The sequence below is a fragment of the Rhinopithecus roxellana genome, chromosome 3, assembly GCF_007565055.1.
Source record: "Rhinopithecus roxellana isolate Shanxi Qingling chromosome 3, ASM756505v1, whole genome shotgun sequence".
Taxonomy (NCBI): Eukaryota; Metazoa; Chordata; class Mammalia; order Primates; family Cercopithecidae; genus Rhinopithecus; species Rhinopithecus roxellana.
In genome coordinates this window covers 104386650-104396127 of record NC_044551.1, presented here as the reverse complement: position 1 = coordinate 104396127, position 9478 = coordinate 104386650, and the positions used below count along the sequence as shown (strand labels likewise).

Below are 9478 nucleotides of genomic sequence, written 5' to 3'. Positions count from 1 at the left end.
GGTTTCTGGCCATAGAAAACAGAAGAAGGGCCTCACATTAAGTCATAATATACTCCAAAATGTCAAAATGAAGTTTTCATGTTAAAATTTATATATCCAAGAGTGAAAAATGCTGACAATCCCCTACATAGTAGGGCATCGCACATGGCAGAGGATGACATGAGCTATAAAACTGGCAACCATAAATAATTTGTATTAGTTTTAAGACAATGTAAAAATTATAAATTCTTGATCTATATAGAAAGTAAAAACTGAAATTAATTCACTCTGTGAGAAAAATTTGTCACAAATCTTCATGGCAGGATGTGTTCTTTGCTCTGCCCCAATTTATATGGTAGAAATCACTTTAGAAATCTGTTTTAAATCTGTGTTGTATTTTAATGGATTTTGTAAAGTTAAATCATATGGAGTGATGCAAATTCCATTTAGATAGCAAAGTCTCTTTCAAAACATAGGCAGTAAGCTATTCTACAGAAGATGCAGGGTTTTATATATTTTTTTAAAAAATGTAAATTTGTTCAATTATATATAAAGCAACTGTGGATCACCAAAACATGGAATGTCATAAAACTTACAAAATAAGTTCTTACAAAATAAAGGAATATTGACACTTACAAGTTGCATTCAAAAAATGTTTGGGGAGAAAAACTCTCACAGTTGTTATGCTACTTTAATGAAAGCTAGCATTTTATCAACTGTGATTTTTTAAAATATATATATATTTATTGTAAGTTATGGCGGGGAAAGACAAAAAAGCTGTGGAACTAGAAAACGTTTTAAAAAAGAGAGGTTTTTCCCTTAAGTGGTAAGAAATGAGAAACTAAGCTTTCGGGACCTGGCCCAGCAAGAGGCACCATCATGGGAGTTCACATCTGCCACAACAAGGATCCAAAGGTTCGGCACAAGGAGCCCAAGAGACAGGATCTACCTGAGGCTGTTGGTCAAGCTATACAGTTTTCTGGCCAGATGAACCAACTCCGCATTCAACTAGGTCATGCTGAACAGGTTGTTTATGAGTCTCACCAACCAGACATCTCTGTCCGTTTCCCGAATGATCTGGATGATGAAGCTTCCCGATCAGGAAAACCAAACAGCCATGTGTTTGAACGAACGGAGGCAAGATGGCGCAGTTCCGGGTTCTTCACCGTCAGAATTCCCGTGCCTGGGAAAGACACCGGTGGACTGCACAGGCCAAACCCGACCTCTGAGGGAGAAAAACCGGAACCCGCCTAGCCACGCCCACTGCCCGGCCCCCGACCCGCCTACGTCCTGCCCACTGCCCTCCCACTCCCAGGCCCAGGACATAAAAGCCACTCCCAGCCGGTGGGCTGCGTGCACTTCCTCAGCCCTCACTCCTATTGGGACTGTAGGAACTCTGCCCCAGAGCTCCACTGGGTGACTCCCCCGGCCTCCCCTGCCGGAGACCGACGGACCTCACCCCTCCCCAACACCTTCTTTCCTGAAGCGGGGGAGACCAAAAATAAATGTGCAGTTTTGCTTCTAGCCTTGCCTACTCGCTAGTCATTTAATACTCGCCCTGGTTTCCTAGAAAGCAAATCAGCTTCCTGGAAAGCAAATCAGTTGGCGCCGAAACCCGGGAGGAGACCCCTCCTCTCCTCAGGCCTCTGAGGATTGAGGAACCTCCTCCTGCTTCCACGCCGCGGACGGACCAGGACCTGAGACCCGCTTCCCTCACTCTCACGGCCTCTCTGGGGTAAGTGCCCTTGTCTCCTCTTTACCTCCCTCGACCAAAAATCCTGCGCAGGTCCGAGGCCCACTTTTGAGCCACCGTGTGGCTCGGGAGACCCGTTTAGGACGGAGACATCTGCCTGAAGGTAATCTCCACCTTGGCTTCAAGAGCTTCCAGTCTGTCTCTGCTGGTTCCAAAGGACGCTTTGAAGCCAGGCAGAGATCCACTTCCACTTCCATTGTGTCCATTGTGCAAGTAAAGAGGAAACAAATGGGAAACCCCCAGTCCAAATTTCCAAAGAGTACCCCTTTAGGGTGCCTCCTAGCCAATCTAAAAACTCTACAACTCGAACAAGACCTCAAAAGAAAGCGGTTAATTTTCCTCTCCACTGTGACGTGGCCCCAATCAGTGGCCACCAGAGGGCACCCTAGCAGCAATTTCTGCCAGTGGTCTGAAATTAATTACATACAAGGCATTTGGGCCTTACGCTCTCATCCTGACCTGCCCTATACTCCTCCTTCTCTCCCTGATCTCTCCACCCCCTCCCTTCCTGCCCAGACTCCTCTTCCTTCCTCCTCATTGACTGGTGGCCCGCTCGCTCCCGTGCCCCCTTCCACGTTCTCAGCCGGCCGCCTAGGGTCCCCTATCTCTGCACACACCCGCTCTAAGTGCCCTGCTGACACCCCCACTCCTGCCCCACACCCTCCTACAGTGTTAGCGCCTTTGCGAGAGGTGGCTGGGGCGGAGGGGGTAGTCAGAGTACATGTCCCTTTTTCACTGGCTGACCTTTCCAACATTGAGAAGCGTTTAGGGGATTTCTCAGCTAATCCCACTGTATACATAAAGGAATTTAGATACCTTTGTCAGGCCTATGACTTAACTTGGCATGACCTCCAGGTTATCCTAACCTCTACCCTAAACCCTGAGGAGCAAGAGCGCATCCTAGTGGCCACCAGGCAGCACGCCAACCAACAGCATTTAACTGACGCCACCATTCCACTAGGGGAGCAAGCAGTCCCCTCGGCAGACCCAGACTGGGACTACCAGGTAGGCCAGCCTGGGCGCCGTAGGAGAGACATTATGGTCCAGTGCCTGTTGGCTGGTATGCAAATGGCTTCAAACAAAGCTGTAAATTTTAACAAATTGAAAGAAATTTCTCAAAATCCGGAAGAAAATCCAGCCGCATTCCTAAATAGGCTAACTGAGACTCTAACCCAATATACCCAGCTAGATCCGGCCTCCCCGACAGGGGCCACCATTTTGGCATCTCATTTCATTTCCCAATCAGCTCCCGATATTCGCAAAAAACTCCAAAAGGTGGAAAATGGTCCCGAGACACCAATACAAGACCTAGTTAAACTGGCCTTTAAGGTCTATAACTCCAGAGAGGAAACGGCTGAGGCACAGCGGCAGGCTCACCTCAAACAGAAGGTACAGCTCGTAGCGGTGGCTTTACAGCCCAGTCGTAACCCCAAACCAGAGAGCACACACCCCGCAGACTCCAAGGCTAAAAAAGGAGCCTGCTATAAATGCAGCAAGGCAGGACACTATGCCAACAGGTGTCCACAAGGCCCCCGAGCCCCAACACAGCCTTGCTATAAGTGCAAGGCGTCAGGACACTGGGCCAGTGAATGTCCTAACCCTCGTCCACCAGCAACCCCCTGCCCTGCTTGCCAACAGGAAGGACACTGGAAGTCTGATTGCCCCACCCTGAGAACAGGTGCCACGTCTCAACGTGACCCCCTTTCCCAGGATCCTGGGAGCTCCTTCCAGCTCCTACATCTAGACGACGATAACTGAAGGTGCTGAGACTCGGGGACCCCCATCACCCTTGCCGAGCCTTGGGTAACTCTCCTGGTAGCGGGTAAGACAATTAATTTTTTGATCGACAGCGGGGCTAGCTATTCTGTTTTGCCATCCTTCTCTGGACCTAGCCTTCCATCCAATATCTCCGTAACAGGAGTAAACAGAAGGCCGTCCACTCCGCAAAAAACTCCTCTCCTTAATTGCTGCCTGGCCAACAACTACTTTGTGCACTCGTTCCTCATTATACCCTCATGCCCTACCCCCTTATTAGGCCGAGACATCTTGAGCACCTTAAAGGCCTCCATATCCATTCCCACCAACTCATCTACTCCCCTCCAATCCCCTCACGACCTGTTGTTCATGCTTTGTGCATGCACACACATTCCTCCTATGCCACTCCCACCCCCCATCTTCCCTATTTTTGTACACCCTCAAGTGTGGGACACTTCCATCCCGGTCATAGTGGCCCACCACCCACCAGTTCTTGTCAAGCTCAAAGACTCCACTGTTACTTTAGAAATTTGCTCCTCTCTAAATCCAGCCACTTTACTGCCAGACCCTCTTAAACCACGTCATACTAAACATTCTTGTCCTGAAGTCCTGGAGGCTCAACCCCCCAGCCACCTACACTTGCATGATCAGCCCCTTCAGAATGCACAACTAACCCTATTCATGGATGGCAGCTCCTTTATCAACCCTCAAGGAAACAGACAGGCAGGATATGCAGTAGTTACCTCCTCCACAATTTTAGAGGCAAAACCCCTACCACAAGGGACCACATCACGGCAGGCAGAACTCACTGCACTAACCAAGGCACTCCTCCTATCAAAAGGAAAAACAGTAAACATATACACAGATTCTAAATATGCTTTCCTAATTGCACACACCCATTCAGTCATCTGGAAAGAGAGAGGGTTTTTAACCACCTGTGGTACCCCTATTATCAACAAAAACCAAATACTCAAACTACTGGATGCACTTTCGGCACCTTCCAAGGTAGCCATTATACATTGTAAAGGCCACCAAACTCCATCTAACCCGGTAGCAGCTGGCAATAGTTTTGCCGACACCACTGCCAAATCGGCTGCCGGATTCTCCACCCCCACGCTTCCCTCTATTTGTTTTCTCTCTCCTCAATATACCCCTATTTACACCCAAGAGGAAAAGGCCAAACTATTGCAAAATCCAACAGCCAAACTAACTACAGACGACTGGATATATATTGATAACAAATTAGTTATTCCTGAAACACAACTCCATATCATTCTAACAGACATACATAATTCTTTACATATAGGACCCAAAGCCTTATACAATTTTCTAAATCCCCTCCTCCACTCTCCAACACTACAAAAACACTTACTTATAATCAACCAGCAGTGCTCTATCTGCCTAAAGACAAATCCTCAAGGCGCATTGTGTAATCCCCATCCCAGCCACCAACTCAGAGGACACCAACCAGGCGAAGACTGGTAAATTGATGTCACACATATGCCAAAACATAAAAAATTCAAATATCTCTTAACCCTCGTTGATACTTTTTCAGGATGGATAGAAGCCTATCCTACTACAGGAGAAACCACCAATATAGTTGCCTCCATACTCACTGAACACATTATTCCTAGGTTTGGCCTCCCGCTCACTCTTCAGTCTGACAACGGCCCAGCATTCATCTCCAAGGTAGCCCAACAGGTGGCAGCCCTCCTACACATCACCTGGAAACTCCACATTCCTTATAGACCTCAGTCTTCTGGTAAGGTAGAAAAGGCTAATGGACTCATCAAACAACAGCTCACCAAACTCTCCCTCGAGACTCGACAATCATGGGTAAATCTCCTCCCTTTAGCCCTAACCCGGCTGCAAGCAGCCCCATGGAGTCCAACAGGCCTCAGTCCGTTTGAATTAGTTTACGGCCGGACCCTCACCCTCCAGCAGTTACCCACCCTTTCTTCCCCGCTGGCAACTTATCTCCCATACCTCACCCTCTTGAGACAACTCCTGAGACAACATGCAGAACTAGCACACCCCTCTCCAACAGACACCTATAGCCCACATCTCTCTCAGCCCAGGAGACCAAGTATACTTAAAAGATATCCAAGCCAAAGATCTTCAACCCAGGTGGAAAGGTCCCTATACTGTCCTCGTATCCACATACACAGCAGCCAAACTTCTAGGACACACGCACTGGGTCCATATATCACAATTTAGAAAGGCCCCCACAGAAGACAATCAGTGGACATCTACTAGACTTACCCCTACCCGTCTCAAATTCACCAAATTCTCCCAACCACCACATGTTCCTTGATCTCTTACGCTTATCCCGATTTCTCACCATACTCTATATAAACATAACAGAATTCCAATATCTTACCCCAGATCCCTACTTGCCTCCAGATAATAGCCCATCACAGTGGTTCTCCCGCTTACCTTTATAGAACATCTTCAGTGACAAGGTGTACCCTGTGATTACACTGAAGATGAAGTACTATTTCATACTTATATTACTATCTTTTTCTTGCATTTCAATCTCTATTACTAACCCAACTTTCATATGGAGATTCTCTATAGTTGAAACCTGGTCACGCAAAAATAAATAGCACTCACAGCTACAAGGCACTGCTGACTGCCCCCCTTCAGGCAGCCAACCCCAGCTTACTATAAATTTCACCCTATCGTGTTGCAGTGCAGCCGGAGCTAAGGCTCTCTGCTTCCTGCATGACCAGACACATTACAATTGTAAGACGTACTGGAAACAAAATAATCTAGGATGTCCTTATATTTATTGTAAGATCCATTATGCAACCTTGAGACAGGAGAAACCCACTGCTCTCTTCACCATTGCAAATCCACGAACCCCCCTTCAATACCAATTAAATATCAAAGACCCATGGGACCCCCGATGGGCAGACAGAGTCAAAGGTGGACTCTACACAGGCTACACAATTCTTAGTTCATTTCCCATGGCTACTCTCCTGATAAAAAGAACACTTGTCCAGCAAAAATCCCTTCCTCAAAACATACAAGCCCTACAGAATTTAACCTTAGCCATACAATCACAAGAACAGGCCTTACAAGATCAATTATACTCCTCCAATAGGGACCCCTTCTCATGGTTAAAACTAGTCCGTCAAGGGTTAAACCTAACACGGGCAGCCAACATAACAAATCTCTCCCACTGTTTCCTCTCTGCGGCCCTTGAAAGAGCCCCCTTAGTGGCAGTCCCCTTACCTACTGCTTTCAAGGTTACAACTAACTCCACAGGCACCTCCCAAAAACCGTTCTTATTCCAAGTCTCACTATACCAAAACCCAGAAATTCCAATCCTTCCTTTCTGTTACTCTACCCCAAACACCTCCTGGTGTAATTATACCCAGCCACCTGCTAAGACCCAGACGGCTCCCATCGGAGGTTATTTCTGGTGCAACAAAACCCTCTTCAAGGTCCTTAATCACACATCCATCGGTCAATCCCTCTGTGTCCCAGTGTCCCTAGTACCTAGTTTAACCTTATATAGCAAAGCAGAAGTAGCTGAATTTGTTATACAATTTAACCCTCTTCCTAATGATCTCCAAAAACGGGCTGTCTTCTTTCCCCTAGTCATCAGAGTCTCCCTGGCCTCCTCCTTAGTGGCATCAGGGCTTGCAAATGGGGCACTTGCCCACTCGGTACAGTCTACCTGATCTCTAGCAGCTCAAATCCAAGAGGCCACAGAGGCTTCACCTGAAAGCCTGGCCTCTTTACAGCTGTCAAATTACCTCAGTTTCCCAAGTAGCAGCACAAAATAGGCGAGCATTAGATTTACTTACTACCAAAAAAGGAGGAACATGTCTCTTCTTAGGAGAAGAATGCTGCTATTACGTAAATGAGTCAGGCCTAGTAGACACTAACATCCAAACCCTAAACAGGATTAAAGCAGAATAAAAAACCTACAATACCCCCTTCACCCCCAGACCACCGGTATGGCTGCTGCCCGTAATACAGCAGATGCTCCCATTGCTAATTCCCATACTAATCCTCTGTTTTGTCTTATGTCTCGCTCCTGTTTTAATCAAATTTCTCCGAGCCAAAGTTCAAGAGATCACGTGAGTCACTGTCAACCAGATGCTTCTTCATCTGTACGTCCAAATACCAACCATAGACCCCAACCTTAACGACGTCCCTTACCAGCAGGAAGTAGCCAGACAGACCACGGCACCCCTTATCACTATTATCAATAAAAGGTTGGACTGTTTGGACGAACGGAGGCAAGATGGTGCAGTTCCGGGTTCTTCACCGTCAGCTTTCCCGTGCCCGGGAAAGACACGGGTCAACTGCGCAGGCGCAACCTGACCTCCGACAGAGAAAAACCAGAACCCGCCTAGCCATGCCCACTGCCCAGCCCCCGACCCGCCTACGTCCCGCCCACTGCTCTCCCATTCCCAGGCCCAGGACATAAAAGCCGCTCCAGGTGGGCGCACTGCGCGCACTTCCTCAGCCCTCACTCCTGTCGGGACTGTAGGAACTCCGCCCGAGAGCTCCACCGGGTGACTCCCCTGGCTTCCCCTGCCGGAGACCGACGGACCTCACCCCTCCCCCACACCTTCTTTCCTGAAGCGGGGAGGACCAAAAATAAATGTGCAGTTTTGCTCCTAGCCTTGCCTACTCGCTAGTCATTTAATACTCGCCCTGGTTTCCTAGAAAGCAAATCAGCTTCCTGGAAAGCAAATCAGCTTCCTGGAAAGCAAATCACCATGGTTGTGGGGAACAACATGGATGACGTGTGGGTTCGGGAGGTGCCCAAATTGAAGGTATGTGCCCAGCGCGAGACCAGCCAGACCGCAGCAGCATCCTCAGGGTGGGGAGCAAGATCCTCACTTTCCACCAGCTGACCCTGGACTCTCCCAAGGGCAGCAGCACCATCCTGCTCTCTGGTTTTCACAAGGGCCGAGAGGGGTACCGGCATTTCGGCAAGGCGGGGAGAACCATGCACAGCCACACCAAACCCTAAGTCCACTCCAAGGGCCGGAAGTTCGAGTGCACTGGGGGCCTACGGGCCTGCTGAGGCTACAAAAACAAACCTTGGATCCTACCCTCTTATTAAAATGATTTTGGAAACTGACAAAAAAAGAAAGAGAGAGAGAGACAGAGACAGAGAGAAAGAGAGAAGAAACTATGGCTCCTCCTTAAGTGAAATCAAAGCCTGCTAAAAGATGCCTGGAAAGCATTTTAAAAGGTTTCTTTTCCCAAAGCTTATCGAGGGCATAACATAACAAGGGTTTTCAAAATTTAAAAAGAAGACTAAATTAGCACCAAGAGAAAATTAGGAAAGCTTTGTCAATTATGTGCATGTACACATGCCATGTGACATTATTTTAAATTCCATTCCAATTATTTTATAGAGAAGGTAACTTAGTGTTGTTAATTGTATATGGTCACCTTATGACCTCAAGACAAATTTGGCAAAGAAGAGGAAGACCTATGCATTGCAAACTACAAAACATCACTGAGAGAAATTGAAGAGAACCTAGGCAAATAGATATACTGTGCTCCTAGTTCAGACAACTGAATAGTGTTAAGATGTCAGTTCTTCCAAAATTCATCAATAGAGATTAACCACAATCCCAATCAAAATCCTGGCTTTTTAGTAGAAATTGATAACCTGACTCTAAATTTTATATAAAAATGAAAGAACCTAAACATTTGAAGACAATATTGATAAAGAAAAAAGTTGGTGGATTTAAACTACCTTATTATAAGAATTATTTTAAAACAACAATCTAATATGGTATTGTCATCAAGATAGATAATAGAAAATGGAGTCTAAAATAAACTGACAACTCTGTAGTCAACTGATTTCTAAAGCATGCAAAAAAAATTAATAGAAAAAAATCGTTTCAAAAAATGTTACTGGAAAAATTCAATATTCATACTAAAACAAAATATTATGTCTCATGGTATAAAATAATTTACCCAAAATGATCATAGACCTAAAAGCAAAGAGTA

General features: G+C 46.6%; 1 pseudogene; it reads left to right on the top strand.

The window, feature by feature from the left end:
• The first annotated feature begins 858 nt into the window (after positions 1-858).
• LOC104666996 lies at positions 859-8537 on the top strand (annotated as a pseudogene).
• The last annotated feature ends 941 nt before the right edge of the window (positions 8538-9478 follow it).